The sequence below is a fragment of the Mchenga conophoros genome, linkage group LG13 (genome assembly GCF_057382185.1).
Source record: "Mchenga conophoros isolate Kocher_MC1m ecotype Shallow Benthic linkage group LG13, M_conophoros_male_GT1.1, whole genome shotgun sequence".
Taxonomy (NCBI): domain Eukaryota; kingdom Metazoa; phylum Chordata; class Actinopteri; order Cichliformes; family Cichlidae; genus Mchenga; species Mchenga conophoros.
In genome coordinates this window covers 22,492,715-22,499,579 of record NC_140538.1, presented here as the reverse complement: position 1 = coordinate 22,499,579, position 6,865 = coordinate 22,492,715, and the positions used below count along the sequence as shown (strand labels likewise).

Sequence of the window (6,865 nt, the reverse complement as noted above, 5' to 3'; positions counted from 1 at the left end):
TGGACATAGCTTGTCAAGTTAAAGGAGGAATGAGAAGGTTATCAAGAAACTGTGCGCGTGTGACCTGCAGAAAATTGCTTTTGTTGGCTAAGAGTCAGTTTAGTTTGGCTTTATGACACTGTAGAGAACAGGAACATACATCCCTTTAGCATCCTGCCAAGTGGGATTTACTGGGTGTAAACACACTTCCTGTTTGGCACAGTGCAATCATTTGAAAACACGAAGGACCTCCAAGATATGCTGAATGGTCAAGCATGTTATTTTGCTCCCTTTTTCTTTGGTCTCATTTGCATCAGGTGAGCCAGCAATACTTCTGCTATCCAGTAGCAATCATTATCCCTGCAGAAAAACATTTGCAACAAAATGCATCCCCAACTGAATACAGTAGGAATGTAAAATAGATTTGTTGCAAACTAATTATGCATTTCCCATGCAATTTATAACACAGCAATGCCTGCAGTAACACTTAACTTCTGGAGTATGATTAATAGCACCACGCTGGAAGCTGGAAGACTGGAAATAGTAGGTGTGGAGAAGGAGCTCACATCGCCAGCATCAGCAGTCTAGACCCACTCCTTCTGTCACCACTCTCACCCCGCTTCCCATAAAAGTAAAATGCAGCAGGTTTGGAAAACAGCCTTGTCCTGTTTGTCAGAGGGCTTGTCGTAAATATCGTGTTTGTCAGGGCCCCACAGCAGAAAGCTTTGGTGATAGCAGTCATCACCACCATGCCACTTCATCTGCTACACTGTAAAAAAAGTCAGTAAAATATACAGCAAAACACCGTCAAATTCCAACGGTAATGGAGCGTAAAACCAAAAACTTCCTTTTACTGTATTAAATAGATTGAATAACCGTTAATTGTGAGACTGGATAAAACTTTGTTTTTTACTGTAATAAAATGTTGAAATTATAAATATTTTCTGTGAAAACAAATAAATATGCATACATTTTACAATTACATATTGTAATGTTGAAAATGTCTGAAAAACTTAGATTTTACGGTATTATTTGAGTAAAACTACATCTTTTGGGGTTGTGCACATTGGAATTCACAGTATAAAGCTGTAGATTTTTAAGCAAACAAAAACATTCATTTTTACAGAAACAAGATGTTAAAAAATAGGGTCCACCATAATAATACAACCAGTACATACCATTAAAAAAAAAGCAAATATCAGCAGTGAAAGACAATAAAACTGATAGTATTTTTTTATTTTAAAATTCAGATACTGATATACAGATTAAAAGTTAGGCCTGCAGTATATCATTGTTAACCTTCTGATAAAAAAATCAACAGCAAAAGAAGATGTTAAAAATAAAGTTTATGGTTGTGAATAAAATTGATTTCAATAATCTTTTTTAATTATTATTTTAAAACAACTTTATGTTGTTGTGTTTCACGCCATATTATCAGACCACCTTAAGTGGGTCGGCCTTAAATTTTGAATTTGTGTGATCGCTGTTGATTGGTAGCTAAACTGCTGGTAAACTGTGTACAGACGTTTTACGTTCGAATTGCAGAGAAAAAAAATCTGGTAGCAACATTGTGCAGTATGAGCGAACCATTTCACCAAAAAAAGGGGAAGCAAGGTAAGACGTGGCTGCAGCGGTCTGCAGACGTGACTTCTGATCAAATTCGAACCTCCTAAAGAAACAAAGAGCGACGTTACATTGCGGGATGACGTCACCTGAAAATGACCAATAGCGCGGCGCGCTGCTGAGCTGTGTGCCAACCGCTCTTTTTTTCATGCAGGAGACTCAAGTTGGCTTCGCTAACGGACACAGTTTTGAACTCGTATATTAGCGCCATTTATTGCTGCTTGGACCACAGCATCTTCGGAATTTGTAGACATCCTGGCAGCTTACAATTAGTTCGAGGTGAGGTGAGTACATGCAACTTCAAGTTATCTCTGTTATAAAAATCCACCAGCCCAGCGTTTATAGATAATTTTAGCAGTTCGTTTTTTATGAGTGAGGTTGTGAATTTAGTTAGCATTTGTGAGTTGAGTTAGCATTACTGTTGCGAGGGAAGCATTGCTCTGGATTAGTTTCTGTATATGGCGTGCTTAATTCGCTAGGGAGGAATTACCAAAGTACATGGAGTTATGTTAACGTGTAAATTCTGTGGTAAGGTAGTTCAGTCATCAAGGGGCTACGTGCTTCATTGTAAACTGCATCGGAATGAGCCACGTTGTTTCTTTCGGTGTATTGAAGCAGGCTGCAAGCAGACATACACCAGGTATGGCGCGTTTAAGGCTCATTTTTACCGAAGACACTGCCCCCACCCATGTCACTGGTGTGGTGGTGGTTTCTTCGTTTACATGTGCAATGGCGATGTGTGAACGTCAGTGTCAGAACTCTAAAGAGTTAATAGCTCATCTGAAGAGCCATATTGTGGAAGGACACGTGGTCACTTGTCCAGTAAGAGGATGCACAAATACCTTTAGAGTTAAATCATCTTTTACTGCTCACATGTCACGTAAACACAGAGTTTTCAGACAGCAGCATTGGTGATTTATATAGAGAGTCTGCATGTCAATCATCATCTGTTCCAACCACATCAGATGACTTTGTACCCTTGATTTCCGAGCCTGCTGCACAGTCTATTACACATGAAGATAACATGGAAATGCCCCCTGAATTCTGTGATCTTTTTCTGAGAAACGTTTCACTATTCTACTTAAAATTGCAGGGTCAGTTTCTACTGCCTGCTTCAACCATACAGAACATTGTAGAGGAAATGCAGAACATGCATGAGTTGGGACAGACATACAGTTTGGGTAAACTTGCATCACTGTTAAAAGATGACACATCATTATCAGAGGAGGACATCAACAAAGTCTGTGAGTCTGTCAAAAGCTATGATCTTTTTTCTGCATGTCATACCGGGCCATTGAGGACAGTGCACTCCAGAGCTCAGATCTTTAAAAAAGCCTTCAACTATGCGGAACCAAAGAAAATATTTTTAGGGAGAGATGAAAACAGAAAAGATAGGTTTGCCTATTATGTGCCTTTAAGAGAGACTTTGAGATGTCTGCTAGAGTCTGATCTGTGGCAGAAATCAGAAGAGCCCTCTACTGAGCCTCCTGCTGATGTTCTGTGTGACATAAGTGATAGTAAGCTGTTTTAAATAAAATGATTTTTTTGGTCAAAACCCATTGACTTAATTGATTTCTATCCATTAACATCTTACATGAAGTATGGGTACCAAATGGTTCCACTGAAACACAGTGTGCTGTCACAATAATGGTGCTGTTAGTTTGGTACTTACGAAACACTGTATAAAAGTGTAGTATCAAGCAAGATCAGCTTCATATTTTAAGACCAAAGGTACCACTTGGTGTAAATTGACCTTTATTCACATTCTTTTATCAGACATCTTGGAAATGGGGGGCAGCATAAGGAGTTCCATTACTAAGGTGCTGCCGGACCTGTCTGCCTCAATCCTTGAAATTGTACTGGAGGCACTACAATCATTAGGAGTGGAGACATCTGAGAAACAAACCAGTAAGTTATGATTTCATTGCACAATAGCCATGAAGGGCTTTCTGTTTTTTCTATTATGCTTTGGCCAAGGTCCAAAAAGTACAATTAATCTATTGTTTGTGATATTGTTTTACAGCACCAAATATGGAAATTTCAAGCCAGGCCAGCATATCATCTCCATCTGTTTTAAGGTTTAAGGGTGGTGGCACAGCTAAGACCCAAGAGTCTCTTTCAAGGTTAGTAAAGTAAACAGATTCAAGAAGATATTTTACACATTTCTTTGTCGTCTGTCTCTAAATCTTATTTTGTCTTTATTATGATTAAAAAGGTTTGTTTTGTTCCTGCCCTTTTCAGACACTGAATTTGAGCAGAAACCATAAGGATACTCAAAGGACCTGTGACTCTCAGGAAATGGTGAGATTTCAGGTCATAATCTTTTTTTTTCCATTAAATTAATTTTCCTTTTTCCCTTTACAATATTGCTGTTTTGTTTTTGTAAACAGCATCAAATGAGAGAGACAGATGAAACAGTTTCAAGACAATGGCAGGAAAAAAATGCTGAAGATTGAAACAAACCTTGGCTGGAAATATTTGGTATGTGTTTTACCGTAAATCAAATTGTTGAAAAACATTCAGCTACACTGTAACACAGGGAAACTTGATTTGCACTTATTTTGTTACTTTAATTTCTTGTCTCATTATTTTTGTCAGTTATTATTGTTTATGGTGTATGCCCTTCTTGTTTTCCTTCTGAATGCAGAAGGTATCTAGCCAGTCCACAATGAAAGCTTCGTTGCACCCAATGAGTCTTCTGGCAGAAATGATGGCGGCTGTATTCTTTGGTTTCCCTAAACATCACACCCTGCCTGTTTATACGAGGCTCTTCAATTAAGTCTGCACCCAAAGATTCAATAAGAGGTAAGCAGTGGTATTATTCAAGTTTTGCTAAAGAAAGATGGACAGGAGACACTAATCTTAATCAGCCGAGCTCAGGTTCATGTCCAGGTGAGCAGTTTCATACGCTATAAAATGTAGATTGAATGATAGGTCTCATCACCATGCATTCAGCCATTAACTTCAAGTTCTATGATAAATCAATACGAAACTTAAATACGTTTTCCAACAAATTATGATTGTGATTAGGGCTGCGTTGTCTATGTATAACTTTTACATAAGTAGATTTAAAGTATAACTATTGCCAAAACGCAACCTGGGCTGTTTTTTTTTTTTTTGTTTTTTTTTACTGTATCGATTTTGATGTGCTCAAATTTATGCCCCGGCCCCCTAGTATTCCCATTCACTGGCTATTGACCACAAAACAAAATCACGGTCAATCTCAAAAACGGCTTGTTTGTCGTAATTATGCTTTTAGATATATGTTTGTCTCGTTTACAGTAAAAAAAAAAAAAAAACTGAAAAAAACAGCCCAGGTTGCATTTTGACAATAGCTATCCTTTAAGAACTGTATATTTTACACTTAAGAAATCATTTATCATTAGATCTGGTTTTGGCAGCACGTTTTGTTCATTTCTGTGCATTTTGCTCAAGCACTGATCAAACTTTGTCCATTTTTTTTGCTGCAGAGGGGATCCTGCCAGTCCAAAGTGAACTCCTGATGGACATTGAAATACTCCTGCAGAGCTTGTATCTTCAATACCATGCGCATTAGAAACTCCACCGAGTCCTTTCCTTCACCAAGGCAGGACCCAGTGACTCATTACTGTTGATAGGTCAGGGGCAGGTAATATTTTGTTTCATGTTTATTCATTCCTCCATGGATTACCAGCCATATATATGGACACATGCTGTATTCTCAAGATCTATGCTGTTTTGTAGGAATAGAGAAAATAATATGTTTAGTCTGTTTTCAAATGGTATGTCAAATTTTCTCATTGTTTATCAGTAATATTCTCTACCTTGGTTGTATATGAGCATCTTTAGATTTTTCTATATTTAGCGGTTGCAAATGTAAAATGTACGGTAAACCATTTATGTTCCTCATATTGTACTGTATTTTTAGCGGTAAAATACCGGCAGCTGTGGTTGCCAGGAATTTACCGTAAAATGTATCTGGTCAAAATAAAATGCTGTAATTTGTTATACAATTTCACTGTGTTTTTTACTGTCAAAGGTTTTAATAAGGTTTAACATATTTCTGTTATTTTTACAGTTATTTACAATAATAGGGTCTATCCTATTACTGTTAAATTAACAACAAATTACTGTAAATATTATTATATTATTACTTTTTTTTTTTACTGCAAATATCCGTAAAAAGCTATGGAAAGTTGCATTTTTTACATTAAATTGCTGTATAATTGACAAATATATTTGGTTTTTTCTATCATGATTTTGGTAAAATAATACGTTGTCTACCTTAAAAATTAGGGTTACAAAACCAGTATACCGTATTGTCTTTTACAGATTCCACATTTTTTACACGGTATATTCCTGGCAACCACAGCTGCCGGTATTTTACCGTAAATTTGACAGATTTTTTTTTACAGTGTAGTGCCAGCCTCACTTAGTGCGAACGATTGTTTCAGATAGTGCTAATTTGTGGCACTGCAAGGTGATAATCCTTTACTTACAGCCTCAATGATTTTTTTTCTCTTCCAACTCGCAGTGTGTAAATGACAACAGAGCTTTGATAAGGTTTTTGATCAATACCATTATGAACGTTTTTTTCCCCCCTTCAGTGTGTACTTACATTAAAAAAAAATCTAATTCACCTGCTCAGCAGCGGAGGACAGTTACGGTTTAATAGAAAAAAAAGCAATCATAATTTTGTCAAGCTAAATTATAAAGCACTACTATCAGCATCTCTTGCATTGGTAATGAATTAACTCAATTTCTTTTGGAAATAATTAAGTAGATCACTCATCTCTTTTGTTAATATGTGGCTTTATTATTTGTTTCAATTACCGCCCCGTAGGAGCCATGACACAGATTTATCAGTGTTGTTGCAGTTGGCTGCTTGGTGGCTCATTATTTGATGACCTGTGTTTTTCCCAGCTATACTTTAGTCATGTATATTGTTGGACCATGAAACTGAGCTATACGCCCGATTTAAAATCACGTCATTGAACAACAGTCCTCGCCACTGGCGTACGCGTGACGATAGTATTTATCACATCGTTCAGTGTCTTCCTTAATTCACATTTGTAGCTGAACCAGCTGATGTTAAGATCTTTGCGAGGCCAGGTTTGCACTCGTCAGCCACCAAGGCAGTAAGCTTTATTGCATCTTTGTACCTGGGAGAAAGAAGATGAATACAGTTATTGACCAGAACTACGATCATGCAGTACTGAAGACTGTGTTCCTAAGGGGCAGTACAGCATTTATAGTTTTACACTAGTCTACTCTATTTCCAGCA

General features: G+C 37.2%; 1 long non-coding RNA gene across 2 annotated transcripts; it reads left to right on the top strand.

Moving 5' to 3' along the window:
- Positions 1–1,175: 1,175 nt before the first annotated feature.
- LOC146561297 (uncharacterized) lies at positions 1,176–5,594 on the top strand. 2 transcript variants are annotated; one of them, XR_014894862.1, is made up of 7 exons: positions 1,176–1,881; positions 3,379–3,510; positions 3,626–3,725; positions 3,844–3,903; positions 3,993–4,083; positions 4,250–4,407; positions 5,073–5,594. It is a non-coding gene; the product is annotated as an uncharacterized LOC146561297 (long non-coding RNA). The 2 variants fall into 2 exon arrangements; XR_014894861.1 differs by having other exon boundaries at positions 1,176–1,886.
- Positions 5,595–6,865: the final 1,271 nt, after the last annotated feature.